We start from the raw sequence: 22850 nt of genomic DNA on the forward strand, positions 1-22850 counted from the left end.
GCAGCGCTCTGGAGAAAGGTCTAGTGGAGTAATATTTGACCATGAGTTTGACCATGAGTATCCATACTTTGACTCAAGTGGCCTACTGTGGTTGAGTACTTTGTCCACCACTGTTTGCAGCCCTGATGTAGTTCAAAAGGCACAGTCTACTGATAATTATGCTGTTATGTGCATTGTGTAATTCATCCATGCATATAGGCCTATATGTGACTGTGTGTGGCGAAAATACCAAGCTACACACTGTCAGATGCCTCAGTCAGTGCAAACATTTGCATGTACAGTAGTTTCACCTGAATAGCTTCATTGCATTGATTGATTGATTGAAGAATTTATTAGAAGTTTGCAATAGAAAAAAGTACAGTTTCATGACAGTACAAATCACTGGTACAAGGTCAACTAAAAGGAGATCCTAGAAAGCCGAGGCTTATTTCCACAGGAACCACACTTTAAGTATCTCATATAACATTGAAAGACAGACGGATAGAACATAGTACTTTATCTAGGATAATATCAGTTTCAAAAGCATAACATCAAATACAAAAGGCAGAATACAAAGAAAAAGGGGGGGGGGGGGAGCATGGGGGCTTAGTCTATTTACAAGTCACGGGTAGCTGCTGTCTGAAGGTGACATGGCTGCATTGACCTATAGTGGTTCTCAAACGTTTTCATGTCAATTCTACTTTTATTCTTCATTTGTTCAGATTTTATAATTGATGTTATCCTATGCAAAGTACTGTGTTCTATCAGTATGTCTTTAAATGTTATATGAGATACATAAAGTGGTTCCTGTGTAAATAAGCAAAAAGGCTTCCTAGGGTCTCCTTTTAGTTGACCTTGTACCAGTGATTTGTCATGAAACTGTACTTTTTCCTATTGCAAACTTCTAATAAATTCTTCAATCAATCAATCAATCAATCAATCAATCAATCAATCAATCAATCAACCAACCAATCAATCAATCAATCAATCAATCAATCAATCAATCAAGGACCCCCAAATGAATACTCTATGTATTTGGCCATGGGCACCCATCTGAAAATATTTTGTGGCAGGGACCCAATACAATATTTGTGGTGTTAAAATATATAAAGAATATTCCATATTTTTTCACAATTCTTCAAGATTTGAGATATTTACTCATTTGGCTGGGGGCCCCCTCAAGGACTTTGAGAAATAGTGGCCTATACAACTCTGGTCTTCTCCAGTAGGAAACTGCCATAAGAGAGAACGCATCATTGTGAATCTGTGTGCCTTGTTAATTGAGACTCACAAGATGTTAATAAAATGCCAGCAGTAGGCCTACTACAACTGCATGTGGTGTCAGGAATAGCTACCAATGAACTGGTAAGCTAACAAAAAGGTATGCTTTCTCTCTCACTCTCTCTCACACTTCCTCTCACTCACTCACTCACTCACTCACTCACACACACACACACACACACACACACACACACACACACACACACACACACACACACACACACACACACACACACACACACACACACACACACACACACACACACACACACACACACACAGGACAACAGTTCTTGATTTTACCAAAGATGGAAGGAACTTCCCATAGTGTCCAAAAGGTGGCGTGTGAGACACATGAAACTGACGCACTGTAGCCTACTGTTGGGTTTTCCACCACGCAGGTAAAAGAAAACTCCGCTAGAGAAGAGTAGGTAATTATAGATAGATCCCAAAAAATACAGCATCTGATCTTTATAGATGTATTGTTGGTTCCAAAGCAACAGTAATGAACGTCAATATTAATTAATGTGACACGTTGCCAATTGCCATTGATAATAGCCTACAGAGAGTGGGCCTATACCTTCCTTTTGAAGTTGCTTAATCTTTGTTGGGGCTCAAGTCAAAAAAAGTATCCTCAGAGCTACGGACGGACTTTCATGGAGAAAGGTAAACGTTTATTTATTTATGTATTTATTTTCTTTCTTTCTTTCTTTCTTTCTTTCTTTCTTTCTTTCTTTCTTTCTTGTTTGCCTTTCTTTCTCTTTCTTTCTTTCTTTCTTTCTTTCTTTCTTTCTTTCTTTCTTTCTTTCTTTCTTTCACCGTATAGCCTTATTTGCCCCATGAACAAAATGTTAATGAGCGATTAATCATCATTAGATGTTAACAAAATTAATGAGTGAATATAAATATAGGCTACTATTTCTGATGTGTTGTCCCGTATTTTCCTCATCTTGACAAAACAAGAATGCTAGAATGTGAAGTGAAACAGGAGCAGATCCGATGCTGTCAGTGATGTGGATGAGTTTCTCTTGCCCCCACTCTTCACTTTCCTTCTCTCTCTCTCTATCTCTCTGCTTCTCCTCCCCTCTTTTAGCCCTATGTGTGACTCTTCAGTTAACAAACAGAATTGTGTACCGCTGTCTGCACTTTCTTTGTAAGTAGCATTCTATTATCTTCATTTCTGATCAATTACCTAATGTTATATAGCCAATATTACACAGTGGCATGGCATGCTGAGAATGTGGATATGATTAGCCTTTCCCAATTCTGATTATCATAAAATGCTGTTGTTGATTTATCCATATCCATATCCATTTTTCCACATTGCATTGTCAAACGTACAGCCAGAATCTATTCAGTTCTTTTCGAGAGGAAATGTTTTGGCTGAGGCGTGTCAATTGACAATTGCCATTTGTAGCCTATGTCTAAGTCAAAATGTAAAACATATGTCATTTCACTGCTGACAAGTTTCTCATTCATTCAGAGTAGGTACGCTACTGCCTCTTATATGTCAACCTGTGGACAAGGATACTTGTGTGAATCGTTACCGTTATGACAAGAGCATTTCACAAGCATTAAAACATTACAATGACTATTTTATTATTTAAGCACTGCCATTATTCCTTATGAAAACGCAATAGATTATTCTTTTTTTTTTTACTATAATACAAATTCATTATGTGGTGGTTGACTACTATTTCTTAACTCAACCTATTTTTGTTCATTTATTGCGGACATAATATTTATGTAGTCTATAAATGTTCAAAACATCAATTAACACAGATGCAGATCTCAATCAAGCACTAGCCTATAATCAATAGGCTAGCTATTGTGTGTATTTTAGATGAGAATATTAATTAGACAATTGTATCACAAAATTCATTTTGGCCTCTTTTATTTCCTGAACTTCTGCTTTTAGTGTATGATTTATGCTCATCTAATGCAACATTTCCTCTTTTGTTAATATTAAGAATGTGAAAGGCTTGTGTTAAATCTTTTTCCTAGGGTAATTAATGGAAAAGCAAATTGATGAGCGGTATTCTCGGGGCTTGACATAACAAATGCCTTAAAATTCAACACATATTTTCAAGACAAGTTCCACAATGATTTTCTATAAGAGTTTAAGAAGTTTTGTATAGCCTATGCACCTCGGCTATCCAGAGGAACCAAATACATTTTACTCAATAGGCTATATACGCCTATAACATGTTACACTCACAACATATCTAAAGTGTCATATAGCCTAACAATATCAGATTTGTAATTATTTGCGGTAGCGTTTTCCCTAGGCTATAGTTTATAAACACATTACACATTGCGTTCTGGATGTTTCAACCGACTCTGGTCTCAAATAAATTATCAGAGGGCAGACTGAGGCAAATCATCTTCGGTGCTTTTTTGCGTCTTGCTTTTATATAATTGTAGCCTATTTATATTTTGACTAACGTCAAGGCTAATTGAAGTCCGTGGTGCCTGACGTCGGCTATTAGTAGGCTATAGTTTCCTGATCAGGAAAAGTTCGCGACAGTCAGAAATAAAGTACCGGTAGGCTATTTGTGTCCCAATTAAAGCCTAAAGCTCGTCGCAAACTTTTTAATCTCTGTGTGGGCTGCGTCCGATATTCATCTCTATAAGTCCATTCTACTGACTAAATTGTGCGCGGAACAAACACCGTCTGAACACATCTCTACACAAATCTCTCTCTCTCTCTCTCTCTCTCTCTCTCTCTCTCTCTCTCTCTCTCTCTCTCTCTCTCTCTTATTCTCTCCCTCTCTCATTCTCTATCTCTCCTTCTGTGTCTCTCTCTCTCTCTCTCTCTCTCTCTCTCTCTCTCTCTCTCTCTCTCTCTCTCTGGGAGGGGGGAGTGGGTCCTGCCTCTCTCTCTCTGCCTCTCTCTCTCAGATCAATGCCCTGGCCAGCCACTCACTTTCTGATGTTGCACGACGGGAAATGCTTTGAATACTTGCGACATGGCTGCTCGCATTGATTGCCAAGATTGACAGCTCGAACCATCGTCTCCTCTTGTCTCAGAGAAAGTGGGGGGAAGATAATAGAACAGTTAACAACAACAACAACAACAACAGATCATAGATAGATAGATAGATAGATAGAGATACTTCGCAGGACTTGACAGCAGAACTTCAGTGACAGAACGGGATCCCCTCATATGGCCCGTGGAAGAACAGACTTTAGTTTTCGCTCAACAGATAGCAGCCCAGTGATTTGTACAAAGTAGAGTAGAGTAGAGTCTAGCCGACGCGCACAGGATAGCCTAGGCTACTAACTGCGAGGACGTGCGTTGTTCTGTCCAAGACTGTCACCTCATCAAGGTAATATATACAAATACATTGCTATTTCTGTAGTTTCTGAACGTGTTTTAGGCTACGCAACTGCGTTGTTAACCGTCGTTTTTAGAACTGTTTCTGAGGGATTTATTTACGCGATGTCAATGCACTGCATCTGTGGCGCGCGAATTTCGCGTTTTACCATAAAAGTTAAAAGGTAGTTGTTGTTGTTTTTTTACAACAGATTTAAAACGTGTTATTTGGTGCGTCGTTCTCACGAGGATCAAAGTAGACGCAACACGCGAGCGGCGCGTTCGAAGGGCTGGTGGATGGGCACTTTCTTTCGCGTCTCAGTCTGAATCCAACTAAACTCTCATCAAAAACTAAAATAGCCTACACGACTAATCACAATCAGTGTGTTGACAACCAGTTGTTTACAGCAGTTAATAATATAGCCTAGATATCTGCGTGCGGACTTCACTTCAAACATGTCTAAACTCCGAGGGAAGCCTCGGTTTGAAGTCACCGGCTGTTTGTGTTGACCGTATTAACATCGTCGCGGTGTGATATTGATAGTTTTGTTTTCTGTTAAATGTTCACTGCTTCGGCGTTCGCCTTCGTATCTTAATAAATAGCGAAGAACTTTTCTTCTCTAGCCTAGGTGGCAGTTTCACGTTTGTCCACACAGCGGTACCCTTCATTGACAATGACGTGCGCTGTTCCCCCTCTCTCTCCCGGGTGTCTCTGTACTCTGGATGGGAGCGTTACAAGTTTCACTCAATCTTTTCCTTTATGTCTCATTCTGTCCAATCCGTCCATTTAAAGCAGTGGCTCTCAAACTTTTGGAAATTTTGAAGGTCTCCCCTTAACTTTGACAGTGTTGCCTACAAATGGAATGGGTCAATGTGGTTCCATTTCCTACACTGTCAGAGTTACCGACTTGTAAGGGGTCAATTTAGACCCCCATAAAGGAACCCAGACAGTCCCTGAAATCCACTTTTTGAGAACCACTGTTTTAAAGTTCTGCTCCTCTCCTACATGTTTGGGAAAACTTCAGATTGGGTTTTCGCAGCTTACATGAAGTCCTAGTTGTGTCCCCCTTAAGGCTGGGAATGTTGGAGTGTGCAGTAACTTTCTCTCGAGGTCAGGGGAATTGACCTTTAAAGAATGCACACGCCATAAATTTAATTCAACAACTCAACAACAGGCCTGTCTATTTAGAGACAATACACTTGAACAGTCTGGCTTCCATTCAGCTCACATCTCTCTCTCTCTCTCTCTCTCTCTCTCTCTCTCTCTCTCTCTCTCTCTCTCTCTCTCTGAACATTGCTGCACATTAAGGCACAGTCACTATACAGTAAGTTTCATAGTTGGATTAATACACGTATAGCTGAATGAGGATTAATTGTTTTCTTGCTTTCGTGGTTTTATGGGACGCATGTTTTGCCTTCTTTGAAGTTAATGCAACAATTTGATCTTATGTAAATGTAAATGCCTTTTAGGCCTGGATTTAGGCTACCTTCAAAATAGTTTTGGGGGAATTATAGGCTATAACTTTTATATTTGAACACAACATTGCGAATAAGAAAATGTTTATGGTCGTCAGGGTAAAAATGCACATAGGCTTATCACTAAGTGGAAAATAATTTAGCCTGTGTGGAGAAATATGATTGGGAATCGGGAGCACACATGGAATGCAGCCTGAGTGAACTTCTGTGCTGTACGAAGATAAACCATCATTTTTAAGCGTTCACAAAATTAGACCGGGTTCCAGCTTGAGATAAAATTGAAGGGGTTTCCCCAAAAATGCTGTAGGAGTGAGGATAACATTTTATTAAGAATTGAATTGGCTTAATGTGAGTTTTCTAAAACTAGACAGTTCTTGGTGTCCTTTTGCAGAGGGCCAGTCAATGCACAGCGTAGCCTATAGACTATTCCAGCGTTTTCTTTCTTTTTCTTATCATTTTAAAACATGACCAGGTGAAAAAAGTGCCCACTCAAATGCGCAACACTGACAAGCGATAGCCATTTCATTTTTTTCCCCCTGCGTGTCCGTAAAAGTCCGGTGTTTAATAATACATTCCTAATCTCAACCGATTCGAGGCGCAGAGTGAAAAACAATCCTCCCCCCGTCTCGTTGTAAAGTTGATATCGTAATGGCATTTTGTTTTGAACAGTTGCTGTTAGGCTGAGTGTGAGTGCGAGTTCCCTCATAAGGTAAGGTGGCACTGGAGACCATTGGAAGCCTAAATGGCACATTTATAATTAGACTGACTGCCCATTCAGCACATTGTCCTGATTGCTAGACAGACAGGGACACTCGGCTCTGTCTGAGGAGCGCTGTGTGGGAGAGAGTGTGTCTGTCAGCCGGCAGCATGCATGCCGCTCTAAGCCGCGCACTGCGCTCACCACGGAGCATCGGCACCGCACGCACACTGTGTAGAGCGCTGTTTCCCAAGCATTGGGTCGGGACCCGTGTGTGGGCCGCGGACACATTTTTGTTTCCTACGTTTGAAATGATTATTTCAAAATATGTTCATAAAAAAATTCCCCCCAAAAGCAGTTATTTAATGAATGGATAAAAGAAAAATCGAAGAAATTCCATGACAAACGATTAAGAAGTAGACTTGTGAAATAAATAGCCGATCTACAAGTTCACAGTGTGGTGCAAAGCGCCGTTGTCAGCTTGTAGATCTGCTGTTTCTGGCAAATATGTAATTTCTCTTTTGGGTCATGCGAGCTAAAAAGTTTGGGAACCACTGCACCAGCTTGGCTGCTATTCAGACATGGGCTGAATAATAGGCTACTATATTTTCAATTAGAGAATATATCCGCTTTTCTTTATTCATATTATATAGGGTCATCTTCGGTCCCCTTTAAAAGTCTTCAACGTGAACGTGCTCTTTAAACGCTGAATACACTGTAGCCAATTTTAACAGTTGTACAGGTGCCAATTATGACCTCTAATTGTTTTCATTGTTGTGGTAATTAGGCGACACGGGTCAGTTCTTTCGCTTTTATTTGAAGAGAAACTATTAAAACAAAATACAAATGCATGGTGGGTGGTTGATAATTATTGTTATTAACAATGATTAAAACACATGTTGTCTTCATTTTATCATTTTATCAACTTTAATACATGTAACTTTAACATGTTTTCTTTTATATGTTATATTTTTAAGGACTGTCTACGAGTGGAACTCGGGGTGACTTATGGTTTTGCAAGGCTGAAGTGGTCAACATTTCCGAGCTGGAACCGGCACAAGATAGAGAGACGCACTGACGCATGTAAGTTCAAAGATTTTAAGAGTGCATTTTGGCATGGGGAAAAAAGCATGCTCTAACACCTGCTCGCTTCCTCTGTAGAGACCCCGCGCTGTGTGCAGGATCAATGTCTCCTATGTTGCAACTGAAATCCTTATATCGGCTCTGGTTGTCATAAAACATTGTGGGTGTTGTTGAGCTGTATTAATTGTTTTAGTTGTTTTTGAATTGTTTGGAATTATCTAGTCGTCTTTAGTTAAGAATGAATAGAAGTCTATTATTGCAATAGCTCAATAATATCTCACTGAGACAATGGTTAACCATCCCAAGAAGAATACATTGTGTGGGTTGTGAATGTTTATGAATGTATATTACAGATAAGCTAGAACATTTATAGGTAGGATTTGTTACCTGTCAATTTGAGGTAACCTAGCAATTAGTGAGGGGGGCCAATTCAGATATGAGACATTGCAACCTTTTCTAGAACAAATACTTTCTTTGGCTGTTGTAATTCTGGTGAATGAGGATTTAGAACAGCATGCCTATGTATAAAGGCTTCTGCTCCAGCCTTGTAGCTCCACAATACTCATAACTAAAGTCTGGTTTATTAATGGTTAAACTTCAGTCTGGAAAATTCATATTTGAACCATGAAATGCAGCAAATGGACATTTTGTTTTGTGTTAGTTTAATTTTATGGCTCTGCTCCTCTTGTAACAGGTTTATCCGTAGCTTATACGCTTACCATTAAGAATTCTATCAGCATCATCTTTTGCTAAGCAGATCTTGCAGTTGTAGAAGGAACAACTCTCTGGCAACACAGTTCAGGATGGAACTACAGCGCAAATGATTGTTATGTATTGTAGTAGCCTCGAATAAAAAGGAAAAAAGAGGAAAAAAAGTAATCATACCTCAGTATTTATATTTGATATATAGTTAATATTTCTAAATTTGTATCTCTAAAGTTATGTGTGAGGGCTCAGATTAGTTTTTTATTTTCCCCAGGTGTTTGCAACTGTCATTACTTTCATCATATAGCCTTTCTGTGTGTGTGCGTGCACAGGCTTTTGCGGTACCTTTCATGTCCCAGATATTTTGGAGAAAAAGAAAAAAAACTCAGCTCCCTCTTGAAACTGGTGACATTATTTAAATATCAAAAGAAAAGAGTATGCCTTGATTATATTGGATCACAAAGGTCATACCTATATTGTGGCAGGCAGGCAGGGAGCGAGCAGCAGATATAGCACAGTAAAATCCAGAGTGTTAATGTAAGGATCCATTTGGTTCCGTCGTGTGCAGTCTCAGAGTTAAATTGAACACTGTCACTAATGACTTTACGGTGCGGAGGGGGAGGTGGTGCTAGTGTCATGGTCTCCTTGTGGCGGTGGAGGGCATGCAGAGTGACTGGTAAGTGCCAGGCAGCAGAGACCTAATGATAAACAAGATGAGAGGTAAACAACAGCAGGCCTGGTGTAGGTAGAGGAGAGTGGAGCAGAAGGATGGGAGACTGCAGGAGATAATAAATGTGGCAGCACATGTTGTGACATCTGTCTTTCTAAGTGTTATCTAATTTGCGGTAGGATATTTCAACAATGATCAAAACTGATGAGAGAGAGTGTGCCGGAACAGGGATTTTGTGTTTGTCCCCCCCCCCACCCACCCACCCCGCTTACTGATGACTTGCCGTTTCACTTGACTTCACCATGATGTTCAATGTTGTTTTATCATCAGAGGACGCTGGCATTGCACAATACTTTGTAGAATTGAATGCATTCTTGCTGTTTTCCATAACTCAGACAGACTCAAAGTCTTGATCAGAACACCTCTCCCGATATACAGTATACAGTGAGCCTTTTTTGTATCAGGTAAACCTTTGATTCTGCTTATATGGTGTGGAGAGCGGATCTTTATTTGACAGGAGTGGCTCTGTGCTAATACTGCACAGTAACACTCTGTGCCTTCTCAGTTAGAGCCATTGTCACTCCACGTAGATGAGAACATCTTGAAATATTGATCAAATCAATGGCTCCACACTGACTCATCCACATCAAACAATAGGGCACGTAGAGATTAGCGAGACAGTCCCGTCACCATCTCAAATGGAAAGCTTCAACTCACTGCAAGAACATAAAGTTGTCTGGATTAATTATTCATTTAGGTCAGAGGACTATTCTTTTTTTTTTTTTTTTTATCACTGAGATTTAAATTGAGGTTTAGCCATACAGTATTATTATCATATTTTACATTTACAGTATGTATTTTCTTTACATACCCTTTGTCCTTTTTTAAGGACAAAGAGATAACAGCTGAGCTCCATATTAATTTTATATTTTATATTATTCTATGTATAATTTAACTCGCACATTGAACAAATTACCACTGAGGACTTTGCTACAGTGTGTGTGTGTGTGTGTGTGTGTGTGTGTGTGTGTGTGTGTGTGTGTGTGTGTGTGTGTGTGTATATATGTATGTATGTATGTATGTATGTATGTATGTATATATGTATATATGTATGTATATATATATATATATATATATATATATATATATATATATATATATATATATATATACACTGTATACTGTATATCCACACACACACACATACACACACACGCACACGCACACACGTTCTTCTCAGGAACATTATAATTGCACAAGTAACCTAAGTGGCTCATTTTGATCAGTATCATTCACTCGCCCACTGAATATGTTTTTCTCAAAATAATTGGACATTTTCTTTTAGTCCGTAGCATAGTTATGCATAATTAACTTGGACTTCAAAATGCAACTGTCCTAGCTATGGTAAATAGCCTCTGTTGAATTGGTTTTATTTATATTTTTTAAAATCACACATTAATATGTAGAATTAATTGGGAGGGCCTGGTCGCCGTACGTTTTTGACACAGGTCTGGGACTGTAATCAGGTGGAGGAATTAGTGGGGCTCATTGTTTTTGATGGATCACATGAAGATTTGCACAGTGCCTGTGTGAAGATAGTTGCGCTTCTATTTCCATATCAAAGAGGCCCACAGTGCAGTCGGGCAGTAATTAAAATGTGGTGGATTTTGGAGCCACACACACACATGCATACATGTGCGCACGCACGCACGCACGCACGCATGCACGCACGCACGCGCGCACACACACACACACACACACACACACACACACACACACACACACACACACACACACAGACAGATGCACACACAGACAGATGCACACACACACACACACACACACACACACACACACACACACACACACACACACACACACACACACACACACACACACACACACACACACACACACAGACACACACACACACACACACACACACACACACACACACACACGCACACACGCACACACACATTAACAGAGAGCATACAAACCAAGGCTGAACATTGTCAGGCTGCGTGAAAAGGGTGCAGGTGGTTGACTCTTACATATAAACTCCATCAGAAGCTGTCACTCACTGCCATGCATGCAGTCCACCGCATTCCTTTTTCACAGAATTCTGCATCCAATCGAATTACATTTTATTGCATAGTCAGCTTTCTGCCCTTCCTATGGCAGCTGTTTTTTAGTCAAAGTTTGAATCTTACTGGATTTATATTTTTGCCTCTTTCCATGGTTTTCATATAGACTGGAGATAGAACTTTTAATTCTATGCTATATTAAGAGGCTCTGAAGATCTGAAATTGTGTCTTGTGAGTGAACGAGGGAGAAGAGATTAGTGCAAAGCCTCATCATATACTGACAGTGTCACTTGACAGTGTCACTTGACAAAAAGAACAGATCTACAAGATAACAACGCATCACAATATACAAGGCGGTGGTAGCTTGTAGATCTGTCCGCTTTGGCGTATCATTTAAGCTTAAAGCAGGCCCTTGTGCTTCTCGCACTGTCGCACATAAAGGCATCAGAACAGCTTTTTCCTTAAGATCCCCCATTGTGTTTGGATCAGGCCGTCCCATGGGCAAGCCACTGCTGAGGGCTTAGCAGAAAAGACCTCTACAAAAACATCTCAATGCGTGCAACACGAGCAGCTCTCAGCAAGGAGAAGGTTGATTTTGACAGGATATCAAAAAAGACATCAGAAATACATACATTGAGAAAGTCAGCGCAAGGTTGGTGTTAGTAAGTTGAAACTGTAATTGGAGTTGCTATTTAAGATTCATGTTTGGTTAATGATTCCCTGTGGTAGGAATAGATTTTCTTTGCTTGTGAATCCTCATACGCCTCGTGAACATTAGCACATAGTAGCTAATACAAACACTGGAGAAAACCAGGCTTCCTGATGAACTGAATACGTCAGGCTTGATCACGCGTACGTCATCGTCTGTGATTTACAGTAAAATATAATTGATCCAGTGTGGGTGTATGCATTCCAGACTAGAGAAAGGCTATTCCCAACACTCCTCCACTGGTCCCCATTCAGCGTAAAAGCTCAACCATTAGACATTAGCCAGTAGGTGGAGGTTGACAGCCTGCATGGTATCTGCCAGCATGATCTGACATGAGATGTAAAATATGCTCCATGGTTGTGACTAAGCAGCCAATCTGGGTTCTGTACTCCCCAGTCAAACCTAAAGGATGCTGGGAGTGGTTTTGTTGGCATGTGACTTTTAGCAGATTAGCTATGGCAAGTTACATTGTAGGGATGGGACGATAAGCGATATTATCGTTTATCGTGATAAAAAACACTGTTAAATTAAATGCTGTCCTTTTCCCTTTTATGCCCATATATGGAGCTCTCTGATGTCATCGATATTAAGCCCATATCTGGGAATGCCCATATATAGACATATTGTGTCAGTCTCTGTTGTTTCAGCGCCCTTCTCGCCCGTAGAGCGTCTTGACTGGTTGGCTGGGCTGTAACAGACGTCTGTGTTCCCGGTTGTTTTATGGTTGGCATGAAGATCCTTGGCTGATGAGTTAATGTGTCTGTCACAGATTATTATTTTGTTCTTAGAGGCATTCCATAACCACTTTTAAATAGTCGTGCCCCAGACGTTAGATATCTAATCGTTTAACTGCTGTGAGACTAGTGATGTGTCAACTACGTAGGCTACTGTAGCAAACATGATGGACTGTTACTGTGGACTCGGGTTCATTAGGTTTAAAAAAAGAAAAACATTGTAAAGGTCCATTGTGTGTTTCCTCCCTCTAAACATGGACCTCTCCAGACATTGTGTTCAAGCTCCGATCAACTGCTTGTATTTTAGAACAGCCTCGTCTAAAACAGGCAGCAAAATTACATGGAAAAGAAAGGACTTATTCAGCCTGAAATCAGATTCCCAACCGTTTCTGTGTGGAAAATGGTCATGTGCAATGCCAAAAATGAATCAAAGTGACAAAAGAGGGAGGGTGAGGGGTGGAGGGAAAGTTCTGATGAAACTTAACCAAATCATTACATTTTGTCCAAAAGGCAGGTCTTTTGTTTCTTTCCTGAATAATATTTTTTACACTGACTTGGATTAGTTTCAGGGCTTTGCCTTCAGTGTGCACTATGAGAAAATGGGTTCAGCAGACACAACCACAAGTGGTCTCTCTCTCTCTCTCTCTCTCTCTCTCTCTCTCTCTCTCTCTCTCTCTCTCTCTCTCTCTCTCTCTCTCTCTCTCTCTCTCTCTCTCTCTCTCTCTCTCTCTCTCTCTCTCTCTCTCTCTCTCCCTCTCTCTCTGTCTTTCTGTCTTTATTTCTCTGTCTGAGAGAGGGGAAGCAGTGTTGAGGTCCGGTTGGTGGAGAGACTGTCTAAGAGCAGATTGTCAGAGACTTCCTCACACAAAAGACTGTGCAGATAATGATGTTAGTGTTCACATTGTGCCTCTCTGATGAAGTGCAAGACTGAAGACCGAAGCTGGTTTCCTCTCTAGGAAAGTTTTCTTTTTTCTACTGACCTACACGTGACTCAAATCCTTTCCAACCGTTAAATCTAATGCGTATTGTGGTCATATTAGAGTAAGAAAAACCGTAGATAACTTCTGTCTTTTCGTCATCATCCTATACTCAACCAGATGCATGGTCAGTCATGTGGGACATCTGGGCTAATCTCTCTCTCGATTCCATTGCTTACCTCACCATATCCTTTATATGGATAAGCTCCATGGAAAGTTAATCACAATATTTCCCAAATGACAAAGTTCTCCTGCCTCATGTGGGATAGCCTAAATTGGTCCAAGGTTTTTCTTAATTTGTCACCCCTGCTCTTTGTGCCACTATAATACAACTTTATGTTCTCCATAACCAACTGCTAAATTAAATTAATACTCATCTGCATGGCCTTTAGGGGTTCAGATATGTATTTTCCCATGAGTATAGCCTTGTTGTTGTGGAGGAATTATTCCGTCATAGGTCAAGCTACACTTGTTTGTAAGCAAAGTGCGGATAGCTCAGTGCCACAGAGAAAGTATATGGTCTTTGATAATCATTTTTTTGAATGGGACTAAAAAAGAGAAATCTGCTGAAATGATGGAGAAAGCTTGTGGTTTGGCCCTCGCACTGCATTTTCCCATGAGCCTCTTTGACAATCAGAAGGGATACGCCACCCGCCCACACGCACACACTCACACACAGCACGCACGCATGCACGCACGCACACACGCACACACACACACACACACACACACACACACACACACACACACACACACACACACACACACACACACACACACCGCCAGGCGGTAAGTGTGTAGAAACCCTTGGGAGGAGTCTTGTCAGGGGGAGCGTGACTGACAGGGGGAGGGGGGGGGGGCTTCTGGAACAACCCCATCAGGATGGATGGACTATGATGATCCACCACCAACTCACTGTTGAGCCAGAAAAGGATGAAGTTATTACCTTAGATTTATTATAGTTGCTGTAAAGTGAGGTTTTGTTTAGTTAAATCAAGATCCATATTTTGTTTTTACAGTAACAGGAGACTCCCTGTCTCACCCCTCTTTAGTAAACAGAACATTTAAGGTGGGACAAGAATTTCATCCAAAACAGGAGAGAGAAATCCTTTTATCCAGTTTCAATTTGTCCATTTTTTTTGGTTCATCACTTTCAGTTTAACCTAATTATCTTAGTTCTCTCTGGTGACTTGATAGAATTGGTATCCCAAACTGAAAATGTATTTTCTATTTACTGAAGACACCTCCTAGCAAATTCTATAGCAACAGTTACAGCACCCTCTGCACTGACGGATTCTCTTCACGAAGATATTTTATTTTTTAGCATTTATTAGAGCTTACACGAATTACATCTATTAGATCTCCGCAAAGATGCATCCATGACCTTACCAACACACTCAGTACATTTGTACATGCTCAGCCGTGTGTGTGTGTGTGTGTGTGTGTGTGTGTGTGTGTGTGTGTGTGTGTGTGTGTGTGTGTGTGTGTGTGTGTGTGTGTGTGTGTGTGTGTGTGTGTGTGTGTTGTGTGTGCATGCACGTGTGAAGGACCTATCGCTATATGGCTCGGTGTCAGCATGGAGAAAAGCTTTATGTTCTTGGTTAGGGGTGGAGCTGAGGAGAGAGAGAGAGAGAGAGAGAGCGGGGAGGTACGATGTTCCTCCTCATCCTCAGCCAGGCTAAATTTATTGGTTACCATCTGCAGGGTGGAGGAGCTTGGGTTATGGCCAGCCCAGAGAAAGGCTTCTAATTAAACAGTCATCATTATCAACTTGTGGTCAGTGATCATATCGTCCCCCAACATTGAGATGAACATGGAATCACTGAGCTCCGATTTATACTTTGTCGTACGATGGTGTCACGCGTCGAAAATCGCTGATCTGCAAGCTCACAACACCACGCATCCGCAGTGCGTTGTGAGCTTGTGGATCGGCTGTATTTTCAGTGTACGAGGCTCGCCTCGAAGCCCATGCTGGACTGAATTAGAACGGGAGAAACGGAGGAGAAAAGAGTGCTATAGAGAACGTTTTTTTTATCCCCTCCCCGTCTCTCTTGGCAGAAACGACAGCGCAAGGCCCTGTGCCATATCCACTCAGGTTTAAACAATTACCCAACATCAGAGAAACCAGTACTGCCTCAGTTCTGGAAGAGTCATCGTCTTTTTTTTTCTTCTTCTTTTTCCTTTGCCTTGGTTTCAGACATGGCCAAGTGTTACATGTACGAGGGAGCTCTCGATAATTTCAATTAGTGTAAGAGGGTGTGTCTGCAGTATCTGTATCACTGCCGCCAGAGGAGGTTTTCCTTTGAGGTTGACAGCCCCTTAATATAGTATTTCATGGTTTGAGGTGTGAGTGACACCGAGGCGCTCGGAGAGGACGGCAAAATGGTTTATTAGGACCTAATTAGAGCCCTGTGATTAAAGGGGAAGTGACTGTGATTAGGAGAGTCGTGGATGATGTGGAAAAAATGGATGAATATTCAGAGAGAGAGAGAGAGTGTGTGTGTGTGTGTGTGTGTGTGTGTGTGTGTGTGTGTGTGTGTGTGTGTGTGTGTGTGTGTGTGTGTGTGTGTGTGTGTGTGTGTGTGTGTGTGTGTGTGTGCTTATTGCAGAACTTGCACTACTTACATGATGTCTGGCTTCCGCAGACACATGATATGTTACAGAAAACAATTACAGCAGAAAGATGTTGGACTGTCATTGTGTTGTCTATCTATGTTGTGTTTATGTCCTTCTGTACGTAAGTACACATGCACATGCACTTTCCTAATGGAAAATTAAAGCCAATTTTGACCCTCACTATTGATAAAAATAAAACCTACTGATTTGGTGCAATGGATGCTTGTTTTAGTACGCCATAAGCCTGGCATGCAAGAGTAATGCAGCGGACGCTCACAGCCAATTGAACATGAAACCATGAGGAATGTGAAGCAGAGTCAGGTCTGCTCAGGGAAGCTTAGCGCACTTGCAAAGAATCACACATTCTTGTGAACTTCAAAGTATGCACTGTTTAAGCAAAGAGATAAATGGTCTTATTATTACAGGTTTCCAGCAATGGTGAGATTAGTATTGGTTTTTTCTTTCTTCTCGCCCCACAAATTTCTAACACTTTCAGACATGTGATAGCCACCGCCATTTAGAAATCATTTATGGGGGTGTTCTGAGGGCAGGGGATAGACAGCAGGCCCTTGCGATTTTACAATTTCACATCTGACTTCCTCCTTAAAATGACACTGGCTTACCTGCCTATTACTCCCTTTGATTTCTACAGTACATGCCTCTGCGCTCCGAGAGGTATTCATAATAAGCTCAAACTTCTCTGGCTTCATTGCTAAAGGCTGCTTATCTCTCGGCTATTCAAGAAAAAGAGGAGTAATATTTTTTCCAATTTCAACATTTTACTGTAAGGCCACTGCCTGTCTAAACCACCTTTAGGGGTTGTTGTTAAGAGCCAGGCATGCACATGCGCACGCACGCATGGACAGACATACACATGCGCGCGCGCGCGTGCACGCACGCACGCACACACACACACACAAACACACGCAAGGGTGGTCAATTTTCCTTGTGCCTACCTTGTACACACAGGCACGCATGCGCACACGCGCGCGCACGCACACCCACACACACACACACACACACACACACACACACACACACACACACACACACACACACACACACACACACACACACACACACAGTCTAATAGTGTGCTGCTGTTCTGGAAATTTACTATTCATCTTAAATACATTTTGAATGTTCCAACTATGGAATTGTGTTAGCCTAAACACTGTTCCCTATAAGTGACTGCCTAGATGGAAGTCATACATTTTTCCACATTATTCATGTACATGGGTATTATACCTTATACTGTATATTATATATTTTAACTCAACAACTACAGTATGATTGTTCTGATTTATCGGTTGAGAATCGAGAAGGTATTTTTCTCATGCCTGTACGGTTCCTTTCATTGACATCTATGTTTGGGTTATTATTATCAGTGAAAATAAATGCAGCATGGTGCAGTGTTTCATGTTCGCAGACTTTCAGCTTTGTTTATTTACATGTTCATATGGTCCGGCGCATGCTCTGTTTAGAATCTAAGATGTATTCGAAAAATCGCACCAGTGCGAAGTGAGCGGTGCAAACACAAGACATTTGATGTCATGGACAGAACGGCTTTTGATTGGTCCGTGCAATTTCTTTGGCTAAAACGAAGCTGTTTGACTGGTCAGTGTTTTTGGCTAACACGTGACGACGTTGTGACGTCATGGACAGAATGGCTTTTGATTGGTTCTTGCAAATTTTTGGGCTAACACAAAGTGAAATAGTGGTTTGCCCCTCTCAGTAACGGGGTATAATTCTTAAGTTGCGTCCAAACCTGGATGGTTCGAGCAGCGTGATTACATACAAAGTGAAAGCAAAGACTAGACGACCTGCGCGACCAAAGTGAAGCGATAGAAGCGACTTGAATAGAAATAGCTTCAGGTTTGGACACAGCTTTAGTGTTAAATTAGCCATTTGTTAGTCAGAGAGTGTATGAGCATAACCAAATGGACCTTTACGAGTCCAGTTGTTTACGTTTGTACACTCTCAGCATTAAATGAACACTGAGGTTGTGTGTGGTGGTCTTGGTGTGGCCTTTCTATTTAGCTTGGAGCAATGTAATTTCTTTTCTTTCTTTTTTGAGTCGAATAATAGAAAGCATGTGTTTAACTGGCTAAAGAAAATTAGCAGCCTTTCATGTGACCCACCTGTTGTTCTTTTATCATCGTTAATACTAACCGTCCTCATGTTACCAGTAAGACTCCCTAATCGGGAGATAAGCGACCGTTGGTCGCTTATCTCCACAAATAGGCCAAAAGTTTGTTTTACCAACCAGTAAGACTCCCTAATCGGGAGATAAGCGACCGTAGGTCACATGTATACACAAAGAGGGCTGTAACTGCCATTGGTTCCTAGTTGTGTGGGCAATGTGTAGACATACTGTGTACCGATGTGCGTGATTTTAGGGCAAAATCTGTAGGAGCAGTGTCCAAAAATGTGTTTTGCAAGAATCGGCCTCATGGTGGCGCTAGAAGAGGGCCATGTGAGAAATGAGGGGTGGGGTCTCCGCGTTGCCTTGGCGGACGAATAGGTACCGGCCCCGGCTCTCCCGGACGCTCCTAGCCCGAGTTACGGCATTTTATGTCAGCTGCAGTGGAGGGGGTCCTCCACTGGGGGCGCCACCACTTTGGCATCCGTTCTGGAGCAGCAGGAGTCGGTGGTCCCCGGGAATTCCCCGTGAGCAGCCCCGTTGGGGTGGTCATTTGGTCATTTTTGCACATTTGGTCATTTTTTACATCTGGGGGTCCCCCGGGGTCCCTGGAGCTCCGGGGGTCCTTGGAGGTTGTAGTTTGGCAGGCAAGGAGCGTGTGTGCAAAATTTGGCATGGATCGGGGCAACGGTTGCGGAGATATGAGCAGGGCAATAGTGTGATGTGTGAGGTGTGACAGACAGACGGACAGACAGACAGACAGACTGACAGTTTGTGCAGGTTTTGATAGTAAGTGCGACCTACGGTCGCAACTATCATCAGCAGAGCCACTCTGTTTGTGATATGCTTCCAAGAGCTTCTTTCTCCTGCTTTCCATTCTCCTTTCTTCTATTCTCCTTCTTATCTCCTTCTATTCTGCTTTCTTGCCGGGCCACTGTGGGCGCTGCTTGGAGTAACACATCCTCAACAGGGCCAATAGCACAGCTACTGTTATGCTTACTACACAGCAGACAATCATACAACACATGGATACAATAACCAAAACCTTCTTTACAGCTAACGCGTGTGCACATGTGTGTGTGTATGTGTGTGTTTGTGTGTCTTTGAAGTGCTAAGGCGGTAGTCGTCAACTGTGTGCACAAAGTGTATAGTGAGAACACTGTCATTTTCGGCAAGCAGCGCATCATACAACAGAGTATAAGGTAGTCAGTCTACTCCCTGTAGCTCTATTCGGCGCCGTTCCTCGATTTTACCGTTTGTCTGCGCCTGTGCTATGCCGTAATGGGCTCCCAGGGCATGATGGGAATATAACTGTTTCACTATGTTTTTCTTACCCCCCTCAATCCCCACTAAATATAAAATGTGGCCAGCAACATGGGATGTATAGTAGACTGTGATGTCAGATGTTATTGCTGGATATGCATACTAGGAACTTTTGGATTATTTTCCAAAAATCTGCCGTGCAAAGTGCATTATGTCACAAAGGCCACATTGTAGCCGGTCGGGTGTAGAGCAGAGCATGCCTGTCTCTGTGTCCTGTGCATTGGCCACCTTCTGTGCTTCCAGTCCAGACTATAGACTTACTTCATGGCTATTTCCTCTTCTTGTGCTGGAATCAATGCACAATGGGCCCACAGGATTTCTTACATAATGGGCAAATTTTTGAAGGAAAAAAAAGAAAGAAAGAAAGAATTATATTCACGCGTTTATACTGCTTCGACTAGTTACTGAAAATACTGTTTACAGTACTATCCAGTCACACATGATTTATTTCAAGGCAGTCTGTTTATAGCCTGGTAAACCATCCTAGTCACTTGTCATGTGTCTTCAGAAGACACATGATAATGTGAATTCACGCCACCGGGATGGTTTACCAGGCTAGTCTGTTTAGGCTGCATTTGATTATTCACAAAATGACCATGGGTAGACTGAGAGCTAGTGTGCAAGTGTAACCAAATGAACGCTTACGAGTTCATTTGGTTACATCTCGCTCAGATTTATAAATGGATAAATTAACATTGAAGATTTTTACTGTGTATCTTGAACACATGCAGTAGTGTATTAGAATTGAGATTTATTTAATGATGGTCGATATCAAATCATTTATATTGATGTTGTTGTTAAGCACACACATGTGCAATGGTCTCTGAACCATGTGACTTCTGTGTAATTTTCTCGAAGCCTAAATATTAGGGTTAATTAAATAGTCCTCGTCTGGCCAGCGGGATGCGTCTTTCTTTAACTGGGACTCTTAGGCAATGCTGCATGGAATGGAAGAGCGTCCAATAGAGAACCACACATCTCCTGTTTTTCCACTAATTGAATTTGCCACTGAAATATGCTGGCAGGAGCCCCTTACCTTGTTTGACTTATTTATTGCCTGACTGGAGAGGTAATTTGACCTTCTCATTTCAAAGGCTCTTTTTTCCGATCCAGAAAAAGAGTGTTAAACTCAATTAGACCAGTGATCAGTGACTCAAACACTACATTTGTTTCCTCTGAGGGGACAAGCCGGCTAGAACCCAACTCTGGGCTCCCTGTCTGTCTCTCTCTCGCTGTCCTTCCAACCCCGCAGGGCGGGCGGGGGGGGGACGACGACGAGGAGAGAGAGGTCGAGGGTGAGGGACAAGGGAATTGAGTGAGAGGATAAAGGGAGAGAGACTCAGAGGGAGAGAGGGAGAGAGAGAGAGAGAGGGGAAAGTGCCCCACAGTTCCTGCCATGTCACAGGAGATTTGTGTCCTCCCTTTAAATCATTTCCCTCTTTAGAAGATTAAGAAGGCAGAAATATTCTCAAACTGATCATTTTCCCTCCCTTCTAAATGGACTCATTTGCATTTGGAAAATGCCACTATTAATTGTAGGGCAAAAAAAAAAAAAGACAAATGATCTCTCCAGCTGTAAATAAAAACAAAACCAGCAGAGGTTATAATGTTAATTGTTAGAATGGCTGTGCTGGGGCCCAGGGAAGCCAGTGCAATGCATATGAACCAATCACCAGGAGATTTACACCATGGCCTCCTTCCTGCATTTACTATTGACCCCTGTTTCTTTTTTCTGTTTTAAATCACCCATTTTTCTCAGTGGTTTGTATTAATGTCAGGGCAGATGTAAACTTGTTTGGTATGACCAAAATAAAGTATTAATAGATGTGCATTTTCCAGTTGAATGTTCTTGGTTGCGGGGAAGAAATACAATTATGGCATTGTTTATTCATTGCATGCTGTGTCCCAATTGCTATTTCAAGATTATGGAGTGAACTTGGCTTGTGCAGGCATGTGCACATATAGATATCACAACAGGGGGCTTGAGCCCCTGGCCTTTTATCGGTCTGTAAAAACTGCCCCTGCCAGACCATAAATGCAATTTTTACAGAAATTAAAGAAATGCAAATGCCCTCTCTCCATGCAATACCTGAAGGCAGCATTCAATAGAATTGCCTTGTCAAAACTCTCCTGAACTTGAATGTAGCATCTTATGTTGAAATAATCGTCCTCTTTGTGTAGAAATCCAGGCTGTTACGCCACATCTCCAGTATTGACTTGATAATCCTTAGTTCAGTGTGGTATCAAGCACCGAAAATAGCCGACCTGCACAACGCGTCGCAGCGCGACACGTTGTGAGCTTGGAGGTATGCTATTTTCGATATTTTCACAAAAAGGCCCTTTTAGAAATGTCAGTCCCTGCCTCTCTAACATTCTCTGCATGTCCCTGGGCTTGTTGAACACAACATGCCATGTGAATGTCTGTCTATGTGTGTTCTATTCTTATCTAAACTTGCTTTTTTGGAGCTGTGTGGAACACAAGCTACCCTATACGTGGCCGTGTGTGTAGGTATGTGGGTGGGTATGTGGGTATGTGGGTCTGTATGTAGCCTGTATGTAGTAACCCTGGGTGACCAGAGAGGTGCTGTTGAGTCTAGCCTGCCCTGAGCATCAACTGCAACACACACACACACACACACACACACACACACACACACACACACACACACACACACACACACACACACACACACACACACACACACACACACACACAGCTCCACTTCGAACAGAGGTTCATGCCCTTGGCTCAAGCAGTTTGTCCTGGTGTTGATCTAGGTGTCAAATAGTTCTTTGTAAGCTTGCCTTTGTCAATCCAAAACTGTGACAGTGAAACAACCATCTGTGGGGATGATGAGGCCACTGTCAAATAGTGCACGCCTGCTTCTTCCTGAACAAGAAGAACACTGAATAATTTGCAGACACCAGTGCCTTGTTGTAACCTGATCATTTATGGATCAATTGTTTCCTTTCTGGTTTAATTCACCATGTGATTGATTTTCAGTGCAATGGTGTTGGAATAGGAAATCATTTGAATACAGATGCTTGCGGCTT

At 41.8% G+C, this 22850-nt stretch overlaps 1 long non-coding RNA gene across 1 annotated transcript in view; it reads left to right on the plus strand.

Annotated features, from left to right (window-relative positions):
• Positions 1-4210: 4210 nt before the first annotated feature.
• LOC308288218 overlaps positions 4211-22850 on the plus strand; it is a 32043-nt gene continuing 13403 nt past the window's right edge. The window contains exons 1-2 of the long non-coding RNA XR_013962180.1: positions 4211-4589; positions 7727-7832. This is a non-coding gene — a long non-coding RNA (uncharacterized lncRNA). The remainder of the gene's footprint in view (positions 4590-7726; positions 7833-22850) is intronic.

Source organism: Nannobrachium achirus (assembly GCF_963921795.1).
Source record: "Nannobrachium achirus genome assembly, chromosome: 7".
Classification (NCBI taxonomy): domain Eukaryota; kingdom Metazoa; phylum Chordata; class Actinopteri; order Myctophiformes; family Myctophidae; genus Nannobrachium; species Nannobrachium achirus.